A 17,607-nucleotide genomic window follows, 5' to 3' on the forward strand; every position below is an offset into this window, starting at 1 on the left:
AAAGGTTCCGACGTGGTGCAAGAAGACATCAACTGGCTGTACCGCTCCCGGAGGATACCGGCACAGGTATCCTGCCGGATTCCACGCGATGAGGTGGAACCCGACCCCAAACCCGGAGAGTTCGTTGTTTTTGTTTCCCACTTCGAGCGCGGCTTCGGCCTTCCGGCCTCCGACTTTTTTCGTGAGTTCCTCGACTTCTACAAACTCCAACCCCATCATCTTCCTAGCAACGCCATCTTCTACCTTTGTTGCTACGTCTCTTTCATGGAGGGCTACATTGGCCTCCTTCCCACAAAAGAAGCTTTCGCTCGCTTCTTTAGCCTTCGGATCAACTTGGTCCAAGGCAAAGACTTTCCCAAGCCTAAGCCTCCGGTGCAGTGCGGTTCCTGCATCGTGGGTTCCCGCTAGGGAAGACCCTTCTTCAAGTTCTCCGTCCTGGACTCCTGCCGGGCCTAGCAGGAGACTTTCTTTTACGTGAGGAACAAAGGTTCCTCTGATTTCATCAACCTGCCGGTCTACAATCCGGCGACCCCAACAAGGACCAACTGGGGGTTCAATCCGGGAGCCAACCATGTTGAAACCAACCGGATCGTTCGCTTCCTGGAGAAGCTCAAGAAGGAAACGGACATCTGCTCCGACGATATCGTCTGCACCTTCATTTCTCGCCGGGTGCTTCCCCTCCAGCATCGGGCTCACAAGATGAGCCAGATGTGCGGCCCTCGCGACCCCACGAAAATCACCGGCTTGCCGCTAAGCAAAGAGGACATAGTCCTCAAGGCTAAGCAAATTTGTAATACGGACATGCCTCTAGATTGGGAGTGGGGCTTTCTTCCTCTCTGTGCCAAGAATCCCCCAACTGCCGAAGTAAGAACTTAAGCAATCCGGATTGTGCCTCCGGTAGGTATACTTTTGATGTGTAGCTAACTATCTTTTTCTTTTTCAGGCCCGCGAGCGGTTTCCTCGCATCGACGCTGAAGCTCGAGGTCCTTGCGAGAGGCGGGACTTGGACGAAGTGGATCCAGATCCTTACGTGGTCTGGACCAAGAACAAGATGGGCCGCACCCACACCTCTCGCCCCGGTAAGTTTTCAACCGAAGCTTCTGGTTCCGATGATGAGGTCACTGTTCTTGAGGTATTTTGTTCTTTCGCCTCCTCATGTATTGTCTTTCTGTAGATGCTCCCTCAGCCAGCGCCAACCCACAGGTCGTGGAGCGCGCTGTGCCGCTACAGGCGGAGGTTGGCCGGGAGTTCTTGAAGAAGCTCTCCACCCGGGGCCAAAAGAACAAGGCGCAGGCGCCCGAAGCCGTCCCAAGAGAAGCTCCTCCCGCCAAGCGCTCCAGGCAGGAGTTTGTTGGCGGGAAGAAAGTCTCCTCGAAGCGCTACCGGTCTCGAGAGATGCCGGTTTCCTCCGGGTAAGCTTCCGTTTCCTCTTTCCTCTTTGTTTCGCGAGTTTCTTTTTCAGGTTGCTTTTTCTGAGTTTCTCTTTTTTCTATCTTTTCAGTCCTGCGCTCAAGATATCCAAGAGCGCTACCGGCATGAGGCCGGAGAACTCCAAGGAAACCGCGAGGACCTCACCTCCTCCTCAGCCAAGCCCGGTACCATCTGGTACCAGCAACCCTTCTGCCTCCCCTCTGGGAGGCACCACAAGTGCGCACACAGCAGCCCCTACACCTCCAGATCACCGCGTGGAGGAGGACCTTGTCTCCCCTCCAGAGACCCAAGACACCGGCGCCAGCAACATCGGCGCCGGCACTGAAGACGCCGGGAGGGCGGAACCTCAGGTTCCTCCCGTCCCAAAGAAGAAGAAGAAAACTACTGACTCCTCCCCCTCCAAGGCCGTGCCGGACTCATCCGCGCCGGCAAGCTCCGCTTCGGCACAGGATGCACCCGAAGCCCCTGTGTTGCCCAAGGCCACGCCAGCGCCTCCGCCGGCTGCCTCTACCGGCGAGCCAGCCGCCGCCAAGCCAACACCACCGCCAAGCCAAGAACCCGCGGTGGCCAAGCCTACACCTTCGGAAGGCGCCCAGCTCTCCAAGCGAGAAGCTGCCGCGGCGGCCACCGCTGCCAGCGCTCCCTTCTCCGGCACGCGGTCCTTGGTACTGCACGCCGGCTGCGCCGCTATCGTGGCCGGAGAAATGGCTTCAGCTCAGCTGGGCCGGATCACCGAGCTCACTCGCGGAGGAGTTGATCTGGGGCACCTTCTTGATTACGCTGAGAAGTGGAATCAAGTGGATTTGTCCCCGGCGACGCGCGGCCTGGGGAAGGACAAGCTGCCGCTGATCGATCCTGCCGGCCCCCGGAGCACCGGACAGTATTTCAGCCGGCAGCGGCGCGCGGTCAAGGAATTTGACAACGCGTGGCACGACGCCAACATCAATGTTGTGGTAAGTTTGACAATCTTCATAATTCTTTAAATTTGTGCCGGTTCTCTTTCAAGATAATGTATATCCTCCCAGTCCCCGAGTTTCGGGTTTAGAGCGCAGCTCTTAGCGCGAAACTTTGTTAGAAACACAAAAAACCGGCATAGCCAGTCCCCTAGTTTCGGGTTGAGAGCGCAGTACTTAGCGCGAAACTTTTTTCAAGACCGACATCTTCCTTACCGGAATATTTTTTAACTTGAACAGGGCATGCTGGACGTCCGCAAGCAGCTCTTCGAGGAGTTGCTGTGGGAGCACCGGGAGCTTTCTGAGGCTCACAGTAAGTGCCAAGGTTAGTTCCTATACCTCCGGCTTCTTTTTATCTGATGTTTTTCCCTTTTAGTACTTATAAACTCTTTACGCATCAGCTGTTCCGGAAGCCTCCATCGAGGCCCTCAAAACTCAGCTTGCTGCGCTTCAAGGTACCATTTCTTTTCCGGTTGATTTGCTTCTCTGCATCTTACCGGTTATCTTTTTATTAACACCTCTTTTCCGGACTCCAGCTGAAAAGGAGCAGCTTGCCGCGGAGCACCACAAGGCGCTGGATGCTCAGAAGACCCTCTCTCGGGAGCTGAAGGAGAAGCTCGTGCAGGATGAGCTCCGGCACGCTCGTGAGCTGAAGGAGATCAAGGATGCGGCTGAGGCCAAGCTGGACGAGTCCCTGAAGGAGTACACCAACAACACTGCAGTGCTGCAGGCGGAGTTTGAGGAGGAGACCGTTGCGCGGAAAGCTGCACAAGACCGGATCTCCCTCCTAGACTCAGAGCAAAAGGAGTACGACCGGCTGGTTGTGCAGACCGATGCGCTGGCCCTCAGTAAGTCTTTTCTCTTTTCCGTCCTTTGCTTACAAGCTTATATCTTCCGGTAGCATGTCTTTTATCTTTTATCTTTTTTCTTGTAGGGATCTTTCCGGACTCCCAGGCGTATGCCCACAACAAGGTGGCGGCACGCAGGGCGGAGCAAGAAATGGCCAACCCGGATGCGCCCTGGGATCCATATGACCACCTGGTCGCGCTCTCCGCCTGGGTCCAGCACATGCGCTCCGTGGACCGGCATCTGGCTGATCTTTCGGATGTTGCTATCCAAATCTTCAAAGTGCTATGGCCTGGGGAACCGGTGCCTGCCAATGTCACGCTCACCGCCGACCGCCTGAAGGATGCAGGCCGGAGGATCCGTGAGTGGAAGTGTTCGGCGGCTCGTGCCGGAGCGGATGCGGCTTTGCGCATCGCCTGCTCCTAGTACGATGACCTGGATCTGGATGCTTTCCACAGCCTCCGTGGCGATTCGCCCACCGATACGGATCCAGTCCGCACCGCAAGCGCCAGGACCGCTCCTACCGGATAGCAGAGTTCGCCCCTGTGCGCACCTTCATCCCTCCTCCCCCCGACGTCAAGGATGCACTCTCCGACGACGAGGAAGAAGTCGAGGACGAGGAGGATGAGGAAGCTGGTGAAGGAGACGTTCTCCCGGAAGGAGGCGATGCTCCACCGGAAGCTCCTGAGGCGGCCTGCAGCCCCCTGTTGCCTAGATATCTCCTGCTATGCATTTGCTCCACCTGGTTGTCTCAAAAACAATGTTTGTCAAATTCTACCCCGGTATGCCGAGGTTTATGATGTAATAGTAATATAATACTTCGCCGTTCTTTTGGTTGTGCTATAATGTTTCATGCCGGTATGTTATACCGGTTACCTATGAAGTTAAGTTTGTGCGCTATCTTAGCATTTTACTCATTGTTTGCTTTCATCTTGCACTGTGAAGATTCCGGAATTGTTTCCGCATCCAATCCGATGCACACTTGGTTCTTTTGCTTTGCCTCTGCCTACCTCTTTTGGGTGTTCTGGCGTATGAGTCACAAAGTTCTTTTGCCAAGCAAGCACTTTCTTGAACTTAGAAAAAACTCGAAAATTTTCACAAAAAACCGGTATAGCCGGGGTTTGTTAATTTTTCCGGATTGTCCGTTCCCACTCCTCCTTTTCGTGGTTCACGTGCTTAATTCCTACCGGTTTATCTTGCTTGCCATGAAGCCGGGTTGCGGACAACAGCAGAGTCGAAGACTCCGGTAGGTTTAACACGTTACTAAACCGGAAAGAAAAAATGTTCAACAAGCAACCAGTAAACTGAAAAAATAGACATATTGCATGAATTTCAGTAGGGGTAGTCCCCGAGACTCATTCGAGGTCCCGACATCTTTTATTCATAGTATATAAGGTACAAAAAGGAACTCCTTACAGCACATCTTCAGGAATAGAAAGGACGCAGCAAAGCTATGTTCCATGGACGCTTAGTTTCCTCTCCTGACCTGTCCGCCTTTCCCTTCTTTGATTCATGTGCATCGATCAAGTAGTAGGCATCATTGTGTAGAGCCTTGCTCACAATGAAAGGTCCTTCCCACGGAGGTGAGAGTTTATGGCGCCCTTCAGTGCGCTGCAATAGGCGTAGCACCAGGTCTCCTTCCCGGAACACTCTTGGTTTAACCTTTCGGCTATGATAGCGTCTGAGGTTTTGCTGATATATGGCTGTTCTTGCCAAAGCCAGCTCCCTTGCTTCTTCTAGCAAGTCCACATCGTTTTCTCGGGCCTCTTTTACCTCTTCTTCAGTATAGAGTTGAACCCTTGGTGAATCATGTATGATATCGGTTGGTATTTGATACGTCCCAAACGTATCTATAATTTCTTATGTTCCATGCTAATTTTATGATGATACTCACATGTTTTATACACATTATATGTCATATTTATGCATTTTCCGGCACTAACCTATTGACGAGATGCCGAAGAGCCGATTGCTTGTTTTCTCGCTGTTTTTGGTTTCAGAAATCCTAGTAAGGAAATATTCTCGGAATTGGACGAAATCAACGCCCAGGATCCTATTTTTGCACGAAGCTTCCAGAAGTCCGAGGGAGAGACGAAGTGGGGCCACGAGGTGGCGACACAACAGGGCGGCGCGGCCTGGGCCCTGGCCGCGCGGCCCTGGTGTGTGGGCCCCTCATGACGCCTCTCGACCTGCCCTTCCGCCTACTTAAAGCCTCCGTCGCGAAACCCCCAGTACCGAGAGCCACGATACGGAAAACCTTACAGAGACGCCGCCGCCGCCAATCCCATCTCGGGGGATTCAGGAGATCGCCTCCGGCACCCTGCCGGAGAGGGGAATCATCTCCCGGAGGTCTCTTCATCGCCATGATCGCCTCCGGATCGATGTGTGAGTAGTTCACCCCTGGACTATGGGTCCATAGCAGTAGCTAGATGGTCGTCTTCTCCCCATTGTGCTATCATGTTAGATCTTGTGAGCTGCCTATCATGATCAAGATCATATATTTGTAATCCTTCATGTTGTGTTTGTTGGGATCCGATGGATATTGAATACTATGTCAAGTTGATTATCAATCTATCATATATGTTATTTATGTTCTTGCATGCTCTCCGTTGCTAGTAGAGGCTCTGGCCAAGTTGATACTTGTGACTCCAAGAGGGAGTATTTATGCTCGATAGTGGGTTCATGCCTCCATTAAATCTGGGATAGTGACAGAAAGTTCTAAGGTTGTGGATGTGATGTTGCCACTAGGGATAAAACATCGATGCTTTGTCTAAGGATATTTGTGTTGATTACATTACGCACCATACTTAATGCAATTGTCTGTTGTTTGCAACTTAATACCGGAGGGGGTTCGGATGATAACCTCGAAGGTGGACTTTTTAGGCATAGATGCATGCCGGATAGCGGTCTATGTACTTTGTCGTAATGCCCCGATTAAATCTCATAGTACTCATCATGATATATGTATGTGCATTGTTATGCCTTCTTTATTTGTCAATTGCCCAACTGTAATTTGTTCACCCAACATCTGCTATCTTATGGGAGAGACACCGCTAGTGAACTGTGGACCCCGGTCCTATTCTTTACATCTGAAATACAAACTGCTGCAATTGTTCTTTACTGTTCTTCGCAAACAACCATCATCATCAACACTATACATCTAATCCTTTGTTTACAGCAAGCCGGTGAGATTGACGACCTCGCTGTTATGTTGGGGCAAAGTTCTGTGATTGTGTTGTGCAGGTTCCACGTTGGCGCCGGAATCCCTGGTGTTGCGCCGCACTATACTCCTCCACCATCAACCTTCAACGTGCTTCTTGGCTCCTCCTGGTTCGATAAACCTTGGTTTCTTTCTGAGGGAAAACTTGCTGCTGTGCGCATCATACCTTCCTCTTGGGGTTCCCAACGGACGTGTTAATTACGCGCAATCAGTATTACGGCTTCCGCCCCATAAACCATGAAGAAGGGAGTGTATCCGGTAGACCGGTTTGGAGTCGTTCTTATGCTCCACGGTACCGATGGTAGCTCATCGAGCCAACACCCCGGTGTCTTTTCAACCTCCTCGATGAGTCTTGGTTTGATACTGGAAAGTACCAAAGCATTAGTTCTTTCCACTTGGCCATTGCCTTGCGGGTGTGCGACTGAGCACAAATCCAGCTGGATGTTGTTATCCTCACAGAATCTTTTGAACTCGCCTTGAGCGAAGTTTGTCCCATTGTCAGTGATAATGTTATGCGGGTAGCCATACCGCAAGATTACATCTTTCAGGAACTTCACTGCCGTATGCCCATCACATTTTGTGATAGGTTTCACCTCAAGCCACTTAGTGAATTTATCCACCATCACTAGGATGTGGGTCATGCTCCTCCTTGCAGTTTTGAATGGGCCAACCATGTCAAGGCACCAAACAGCGAACGGCCAAGTTAATGGTATAGTTTTCAAACCGGATGTTGGGGTATGGTTTTGCTTGGCGTACCGCTGGCACCCATTGCATTTTCGCACCAAATCCTCAGCATTTTCCAGTGCCGTAGGCCAGTAGAACCCATGCCGGAACACTTTTGCCACCAGCGCTCTTGATGAAGCATGATGTCCACATTCCCCTTGGTGAATTTCTGCCAACATTTCCTTTCCTTCTTCTGGTTCCACACATCTTTGGAGGACACCGGTTACACTTCTCTTATACACCTCTCCATTGATGATGGTGTAAGCTTTGGATCTCCTTTGGATTCTTTTTGACTCATTTTCGTCAACCGGCAAGGTGCCGTTGATCAGGAATTCCTTAATAGGTTTAACCCAAGCTGGTGCTTCCCGGACCAGAAATACCGGTACGTCTATCTCCATGTAATCCACCTTCATAGCCTCTTCCGGCTTAGATCCTGCAGTCCCCGAGTTTACCGGAGTAGTCCCCGGGTTTCCTTCGTCGATGTCCATTGGCACAATGTGTGACTCCGGTACGAAAATTGATTCCGATTCCGGACTCGGTTTAATCGATGGCATCCTTAGGTGAGCCAGAGCCACTCCGGGAGGAATTTCCTGCCGGGAGGAGCCTAATTTGGAGAGCGTATCCGCGGCTTCATTTTCCGCTCGCGGCACATGGTGAAATTCACATCCTTCAAAGAAGCCGGCAATCTTTTGCACGTGAAACCGGTATGAGGCCATGTTGGCATCTTTTGCGTCCCAATCTCCGGAACACTGCTGCACCACAAGATCCGAATCACCATAGCAAACGATCCGGTGTGCACCAATTTCTTTTCCGACCTTGAGCCCATGGATCAGAGCCTCGTATTCAGCGACATTGTTTGATGCCCTGAAATGCACTTGGAGAACATACCGGAGATGATCTCCCTTTGGTGAAGTAAGAACTACACTGGCACCTAGACCCTCTTTGAGCTTGGATCCGTCAAAGTGCATCTTCCAGTATTCTATCTTTTGTTCTGGCGGCTTGTATTGCATTTCCGCCCAATCGACCAGGAAATCAGCCAAGGCTTGTGATTTTATGGCATCTCTCCTTTCGTACACCGGTACGTATGGTGATATCTGAATTGCCCACTTGGCAATACTGCCGCTGGCGTCTTTGTTGCACATAATATCTGAAATGGGTGCCTCACTTACCACCTTCATTGGGTGTTCCTCAAAGTAGTGCTTGAGCTTTGTGGCGGCCATGAATACGCCATAGGTCATTTTCTGGAAGTGAGGGTAGTTTTGTTTTGAGAGGGAGAGCACCTCGCTCAGGTAGTATACCGGTCTCTGCACGGTTTTTCCTTCCTCTTCTCTTTCCACTACAACTACGACACTCACAACCCGGTTTATTGCTGCGATGTATAACAACATGGGCTCCCTTTCTAGAGGTGAAGCCAATACCGGTGCGGTTGCCAGCATCGTTTTTAGCTCTTTGAATGCTGCGTCTGCCTGAGGGGTCCAGACGAAGGTATCGGATTTTTTCATCAAAGCATAGAGAGGCAGAGCCTTTTCTCCCAACCTGCTTATGAACCGGCTTAGCGATGCCAAGCTTCCGGTGAATTTCTGCACGTCCTTGAGATCGTGCGGTATAGTCATTGTTTCGATGGCCCGGATTTTTAACGGATTGACCTCAATTCCCCGGCTTGATACAAGAAAGCCAAGCAGTTTGCCGGCAGGGACACCGAAGGTACATTTTGCCGGATTGAGTTTCATCCGGAACCTTCTTAGGTTATCAAATGTTTGCCGCGGATCGTCGATCAAGGTTTCTTTTACCTTAGTCTTTATCACGACATCGTCCACATAGACTTGCAAATTTTTTCCGATTTGATCAAACAAACACTTTTGCATACAGCGTTGGTACGTTGCACCAGCGTTGCGCAAACCGAAAGGCATAGTGACATAGCAATAAGCCCCGTGCGGGGTAATGAACGCAGTTTTTATTTGATCTTCCCTTTTCAGGGGAATCTGGTGGAAACCGGAATAAGCATCCAGAAAAGACAACAGCTCACAACCAGCAGTGGAATCAACCACTTGATCGATCCGGGGTAAAGGGAAAGGATCTTTTGGGCAAGCTTTGTTTAGGTTGGTGTAGTCGATGCACATGCGCCACACCTTCGGAGCCTTGGGTTCCTCCTCTTTTTTCTTCTCGACCAGCACCGGATTGGCTAGCCACTCGGTATGCAGTACTTCCACAATGAAACCGGCAACCAACAACTTTGTCACTTCTTCTCCAATGATCTTTCTCCTGTCTTCAGCGAACCGGCGTAAGGGTTGTTGCACCGGCTTTGCATCCTTCCGGACATTCAGAGAGTGCTCAGCCAACTCCCTCGGAACACCTACCAAGTCATCAGTAGACCAGGCAAAGATATTCCGATTCTCACGGAGGAAGTTGACGAGCGCGCTTTCCTATGCCTCATTTGGGATGGCACCGATACGAACGGTACGCTCAGGGTAAGCCGGGTCCAGCACAATGTCCTTTGTCTCCTTGGTTGCCTTAAATGCCGGTGTGCCCAAGTTGCCACTCATTGCCGCTAAGCTCAACTGTGAGAACTGAGTCAGCGCAACCGCAGTTTGCATCCTCCTTTTTTCCTCTGCGATCACCAGCGATTCTGCCAGATTTGATCCGGCGGAAGTAGTTTCCAGTGAGACTTTGTAGTTTCCCACCACAGTTAAGGGTCCACGAGGTGCCGGCATCTTCATCTTGAGATACGCCGTATGAGTGGAGGCCATAAACGCCGCCCATGCCTGTCTCCCCAGCAGTGCATGATAAGGACTGTCTAGATCCACCACCTCGAACAGGACATTTTCCACCCTGCAATTATCACGCCCTCCGAAGGACACATCCACCCGGACTTTTCCCATGGGCGACCAGGACAGCCCCGGAACGATTCCGTGGAAAGTAGTGTGAGTTGGTTGTAGCATGTTTTCTGTTATCCCCAGTGTGTGCATGGTGTGCCGGTACATGATATTTATGCTGCTGCCATTGTCTATCAGCACTTTGCTGAACTTGACCCGAGTCGTTGGCCCATGCATGATTGGGTCTACAACAAGAGCATAACCACCCGGATTTGGCATTATCTTGGGGTGATCTTTGAACGACGAAGAGACTTCCTGATCTGACCACAGCATGTATTTTGGTACCGCCGGCATCACATCATTCACTTCCATGGAACGGCGATGCAGGCTTTGCCTGTCTGTTGGCTCAGTAACGAACACAACACATCACACATCCGGATCCTGGTAAACGTTCCGGCCCAAAGGTGCCGGTGGAGGTTGATTGCGCGTAGTTGACACGTCCGTTGGGAACCCCAAGAGGAAGGTGTGATGCGCACAACAGCAAGCTTTCCCTCAGTAAGAAACCAAGGTTATCGAACCAGTAGGAGTCAAGAAGCACGTTGAAGGTTGATGGCAGCCAAGTGTAGTGCGGCGCAACACCAGGGATTCCGGCGCCAACGTGAAACCTGCACAACACAATCACAGTACTTTGCCCCAACGTAACAGTGAGGTTGTCAATCTCACCGGCTTGCTGTAAACAAAGGATTAGATGTATAGTGTGGATGATGATGATTGTTTGCGAAGAACAGTAAAGAAAAATTGCGATAGATTGTATTTCGAGATGTAAAGAATAGGACCGGGGTCCACGAGATCACTAGTGGTGTCTCTCCCATAAGATAACGAGATGTTGGGTGAACAAATTACGGTTGGGCAATTGACAAATAAAGAAGGCATAACAATGCACATACATATATCATGATGAGTACTATGAGATTTAATCGTGGCATTACGACAAAGTACATAGACCGCTATCCAACATGCATCTATGCCTAAAAAGTCCACTTTCGGGTTATCATCCGAACCCCTTCCGGTATTAAGTTGTAAACAACGGACAATTGCATTAAGTATGGTGCGTAATGTAATCAACACAAATATCCTTAGACAAAGCATCGATGTTTTATCCCTAGTGGCAACAAGCACATCCACAACCTTAGAACTTTACTCGTCATTGTCCCAGCATTTAATGGAGGCATGAACCCACTATCGAGCATAAATACCCCCTCTTGGAGTCACAAGTATCAACTTGGCCGAGCCTCTACTAGCAACGGAAAGCATGCAAGAACATAAATAACATATATGATAGATTGATAATCAACTTGACATAGTATTCAATATTCATCGGATCCCAACAAACACAACATGAAGGATTACGGATAGATGATCTTGATCATGATAGGCAGCTCACAAGATCTAACATGATAGCACAATGAGGAGAAGACAACCATCTAGCTATCGCTATGGACCCATAGTCCAGGGGTGGACTACTCACACATCGATCCGGAGGCGATCATGGCGATGAAGAGACCTCCGGGAGATGATTCCCCTCTCCGGAAGGGTGCCGGAGGCGATCTCCTGAATCCCCCGAGATGGGATTGGCGGCGGCGGCGTCTCTAGAAGGTTTTCCGTATCGTGGCTCTCGGTACTGGAGGTTTCGCGACGAAGAACTTAAGTAGGCGGAAGGGCAGAGTCGGGAGGGTCACGAGGGGCCCACACAATAGGGCCGCGCGGCCAAGGCCCAGGCCGCGCCGCCCTGGTGTGTCACCACCTCGTGGCCCCACTTCGTTTCCTCTTCGGACTTCTGGAAGCTTCGTGGAAAAATAGGACCCTGGGCGTTGATTTCGTCCAATTCCGAGAATATTTCCTTACTAGGATTTCTGAAACCAAAAACAGCAGAAAACAACAATTGGCTCTTCGGCATCTCGTCAATAGGTTAGTGCCGGAAAATGCATAATAATGACATATAATGTGTATAAAACATGTGAGTATCATCATAAAAGTAGCATGGAACATAAGAAAATATAGATACGTTTGGGACGTATCAAGCATCCCCAAGCTTAGTTCCTACTCGCCCTCGAGTAGGTAAACGATAACAAACATAATTTACGAAGTGACATGCTATCATAATCTTGATCATACTATTGTAAGCATATGAGATGAATGCAGCGATTCGAAGCAATGATGAAGATAATGAGTAAACAAATGAATCATATAGCAAAGACTTTTCATGAATAGTACTTTCAAGACAAGCATCAATAAGACTTGCATAAGAGTTACTCATAAAGCAATAAATTCTTAGTAGAAAGCTTTGAAACAACACAAAGGAAGATATAAGTTTCAGCGGTTGCTTTCAACTTCAACATATATATCTCATGGATAATTGTCAACACAAAGTAATATAACAGGTGCAACATGCAAACATGTAAGAATCAATGCACACAGTTGATACAAGTGTTTGCTTCTGGGATAGAAAGAAGTAGGCAAACTGACTCAACAATAAAGTAGAAGATAGGCCCTTCGCAGAGGGAAGCATGGATTACTATATTTGTGCTAGAGCTTTTCATTTTGAAAACAAGAAACAATTTTGTCAACGGTAGTAATAAAGCATATGTGTTATGTATAAGACATCTTATAAGTTGCAAGCCTCATGCATAGTATACCAATAGTGCTCGCACCTTGTCCTAATTAGCTTGGATTAACACGGATTATCATTGCATAGCATATGTTTCAACCAAGTGTCACAAAGGGGTACCTCTATGCCGCATGTACAAAGGTCTAAGGAGAAAGCTCGCATTGGATTTCTCGCTTTTGATTATTCTCAACTTAGACATCCATACCGGGACAACATAGACAACGAGATAATGGACTCCTCTTTAATGCATAAGCATTCAACAACAGTTAAAATTCTCATAAAAGATTGAGGATTAATTGTCCAAACTGAAACTTCCACCATGAATCATGGCTTTAGTTAGCGGCCCAATGTTCTTCTCTAACATTATGAATACTCAAACCATTTGATCATGAAAATCGCTCTTACTTCAGACAAGATGAACATGCATAACAACTCACATGATGTTCAACAAAGGTAAAAGTTGATGGCGTCCCCAGAAACATGGTTACCGCTCAACAAGCAACTTATTAAGAAATAAGACACATAAGTACATATTCTTCACCACAATAGTTTTTAAGGCTATTTGTCCCATGAGCTATATATTGCAAAGGCAAAGAATAGAATTTTAAAGGTAGCACTCAAGTAATTTACTTTGGAATGGCGGAGAAATACCATGTAGTAGTTAGGTATGGTGGACACAAATGGCATGGTTATTGGCTCAAGGATTTGGATGCATGAGAAGAATTCCTCTCAATACAAGGCTAGGCTAGCAAGGTTGTTTGAAGCAAACTCAAGTATAAAAGGTGCAGCAAAGCTCACATATGAACATGTTGTAACTATTATAAGACTTTACATTGTCTCCTCCTTGTTCAAACACCTCAACCAGAAAATATCTAGACTCTAGAGATCAATCATGCAAACCAAATTTTAACAAGCTCTATGTAGTTATTCATTAATGAGTACAAGGTACATGATGCAAGAGCTTAAACATGATCTATATGAGCACAACAATTGCCAAGTATCACATTATTCAAGACATTAAACCATTTACCACATGCGGCATTTTCCGTTTCCAACCATATAGCAATGAATGAAATAGTCCAACTTTCGCAATGAACATTAAAGATAAAGCTAAGAACATATGTGTTCATACGAAACAGCGGAGCGTGTCTCTCTCCCAAACAAAGAATGCTAGGATCCGATTTTATTCAAACAAAAACAAAAAAACAAAAACAAACAGACGCTCCAAGTAAAGCACATAAGATGTGATGGAATAAAAATATAGTTTCACTAGAGGAACATGATAAGTTGTCGATGAAGAAGGGATGCCTTGGGCATCCCCAAGCTTAGACGCTTGAGTCTTCTTAAAATATGCAGGGATGAACCACGGGAGTATCCCCAAGCTTTGAATTTTCACTCTTCTTGATCATATTGTATCATCCCCCTCTCTTGACCCTTGAAAACTTCCTCCACACCAAACTCGAAACAAACTCATTAGAGGGTCAGTGCATAATTCATATATTCAGAGGTGACATAATCATTCTTAACACTTCTGGACATTGCACAAAGCTACTGAAAGTTAATGGAGCAAAGAAATCCATCAAACACAACAAAAGAGGCAATGCGAAATAAAATGCAGAATATATCAAAACAGAACAGTCCGTAAAGACGATTTTTTTTTTTGAGGCACCAGACTTGCTCAGATGAAAATGCTCAAATTGAATGAAAGTTGCGTACATATCTGAGGATCACGCACGTAAAGTGGCAGATTTTTCCGAGTTACCTACAGAGAGGCAGATCGAAATTCGTGACAGCAAGAAATCTGTTTCTGCGCAGTAATCCAAATCTAGTATTGACTTTACTATGAAAGACTTTACTTGGCACAACAATGCAATAAAATAAAGATAAGGAGAACTTGCTACAGTAGTAACAACTTCCAAGACTCAAATATAAAACAAAATTGCTGTAGTAAAATAAAGACATGGGTTATCTCCCAAGAAGTGCTTTCTTTATAGCCATTAAGATGGGCTCAGCAGTTTTAATGATGCACTCGCAAGAAATAAGAGTTGAAGCAAAAGAGAGCATCAAGAAGCAAATTTAAAACACATTTAAGTCTAACCCACTTCCTATGAAAAGGAATCTTGTAAATAAACAAGTCATGTAGGCATAATGCAACAAGCATAGAAAGATAAAACAAGTGTAACTTCAAAAAATTTAGCATATAGAGAGGTGTTTATTAACATGAAAACTTCTACAACCATATTTTCCTCTCTCATAATAACTTTCAGTGGCATCATGAACAAATTCAACAATGTAACTATCACATAAAGCATTCTTATTCACATGCATAAAAGTATCATTACTCTCCACATAAGCATAATCATTCTTATTAATTGTAGTGGGAGCAAATTCAACAAAGTAACTATCATTATTATTCTCATCATCAAATATAGGAGGCATAGTATAATCATAACAAGCTTTATCCTCCATAGTAGGTGGCACCAAAAGACCACTATCATTATAATCATCATATATGGGAGGCATATCATAATCAACATAAACTTTCTCCTCAACACCCGGAGGGCTAAATAGATCATTTTCATCAAAACCGACCTCCCCAAGCTTAGAATTTTCCATATCATTATCAACAATGGTGTTCAAAGCGTTCATACTAATATTACTACTAGCATGCAAATAAGGTTCCATAGGTTTTTTAATTTTCGCATTAAACCATTCATGTCTTGACTCAGGAAATAGTGTAAAAAGCTCACTGATGTTTTCCATTATGCCTTACTAGTGTAAAACAAGAAACAAAAAGATGCAATTGCAAGATCTAAAGGAAATAGCTTCGAGCACACACACAACGGCGCCAGAAAAGTACTTTACCTGGGACCGGAGTATGAGTGCCTTTTACCTTTCCTCCCCGGCAACGGCGCCAGAAAAGTAGCTTGATTGCGCGTAGTTGACACGTCCGTTGGGAACCTCAAGAGGACGGTGTGATGCGCACATCAGCAAGTTTTCCCTTAGTAAGAAACCAAGGTTATCGAACCAGTAGGAGTCAAGAAGCACGTTGAAGGTTGATGGCGGCGAAGTGTAGTGCGGCGCAACACCAGGGATTCCGGCGCCAACGTGGAACCTGCACAACACAATCATAGTACTTTGCCCCAACGTAACAGTGAGGTTGTCAATCTCACCGGCTTGTCAGTAAACAAAGGATTAGATGTATAGTGTGGATGATGATGATTGTTTGCGAAGAACAGTAAAGAACAATTGCAGTAGATTGTATTTCAGATGTAAAGAATAGGACCGGGGTCCACAGATCACTAGTGGTGTCTCTCCCATAAGATAACAGATGTTGGGTGAACAAATTACAGTTGGGCAATTGACAAATAAAGAAGGCATAACAATGCACATACATATATCATGATGAGTACTATGAGATTTAATCAGGGCATTACGACAAAGTACATAGACCGCTATCCAGCATGCATCTATGCCTAAAAAGTCCACTTTCAGGTTATCATCCGAACCCCTTCCGGTATTAAGTTGTAAACAACAGACAATTGCATTAAGTATGGTGCGTAATGTAATCAACACAAATATCCTTAGACAAAGCATCGATGTTTTATCCCTAGTGGCAACAGCACATCCACAACCTTAGAACTTTCTGTCACTGTCCCAGATTTAATGGAGGCATGAACCCACTATCGAGCATAAATACCCCCTCTTGGAGTCACAAGTATCAACTTGGCCAGAGCCTCTACTAGCAACGGAGAGCATTCAAGAACATAAATAACATATATGATAGATTGATAATCAACTTGACATAGTATTCAATATTCATCGGATCCCAACAAACACAACATGAAGGATTACAGATAGATGATCTTGATCATGATAGGCAGCTCACAAGATCTAACATGATAGCACAATGAGGAGAAGCCAACCATCTAGCTACGGCAATGGACCCATAGTCCAGGGTGGACTACTCACACATCGATCCGGAGGCGATCATGGCGATGAAGAGACCTCCGGGAGATGATTCCCCTCTCCGGCAGGGTGCCGGAGGCGATCTCCTGAATCCCCCGAGATGGGATTGGCGGCGGCGGTGTCTCTGGAAGGTTTTCCGTATCGTGGCTCTCGGTACTGGGGGTTTCGCGACGAAGACCTTAAGTAGGCGGAAGGGCAGAGTCGGGAGGGTCACGAGGGGCCCACACAACAGGGCCGCGCGGCCAAGGCCCAGGCCGCGCCGCCCTGGTGTGTCACCACCTTGTGGCCCCACTTCGTTTCCTCTTCGGACTTCTGGAAGCTTCGTGGAAAAATAGGACCCTGGGCGTTGATTTCGTGAATATTTCCTTACTAGGATTTCTGAAACCAAAAACAGCAGAAAACAACAACTGGCTCTTCGGCATCTCGTCAATAGGTTAGTGCCAGAAAATGCATAATAATCTATACCTAATAATAAAGGGAGAAGCGTTTCCGTCGTTTGGTCCGCCTAAATACGTTTCGTCCGTCCGCGAGTGCGCTTTCTCGTACGTCCTATCCAACGCTACGTTTCATACGTCAAACGCATCCCCTCTCGTGGAAAGGGTATGCCAATCCCTGTCCCGCTCGTATACGTCCGTTCTCCAGCACGAAGAGTACATAATCCCGGCCGCTCGATGAAAGAAAGCAACTCCAGGTCGATCACGTTTACCCTTTTCTGGCACGTGTGTTTCCGTTTCCGTTTCCTCGTCCCCTTGTTTCTCTCTCTATGTATACAGGTGAAATTGACCAGATTGATACTGAGACCACGACCAACAGTACGCAATATACCTGCGGAAGATCGATCAGCTGCTGTACTCCATAGATCCCGCCGACGGCGAAGGATGGGCCCTACACGCTCGAGACAGGATCATCGGCTGTACGGTGCTGCTGTCAAACTGCAGCTCGCGGGCGTTGGTGAGATGTGGCTATACGTGTTCTCCACCCTCC

Source organism: Lolium rigidum, chromosome 3 (genome assembly GCF_022539505.1).
Source record: "Lolium rigidum isolate FL_2022 chromosome 3, APGP_CSIRO_Lrig_0.1, whole genome shotgun sequence".
NCBI classification, from domain to species: domain Eukaryota; kingdom Viridiplantae; phylum Streptophyta; class Magnoliopsida; order Poales; family Poaceae; genus Lolium; species Lolium rigidum.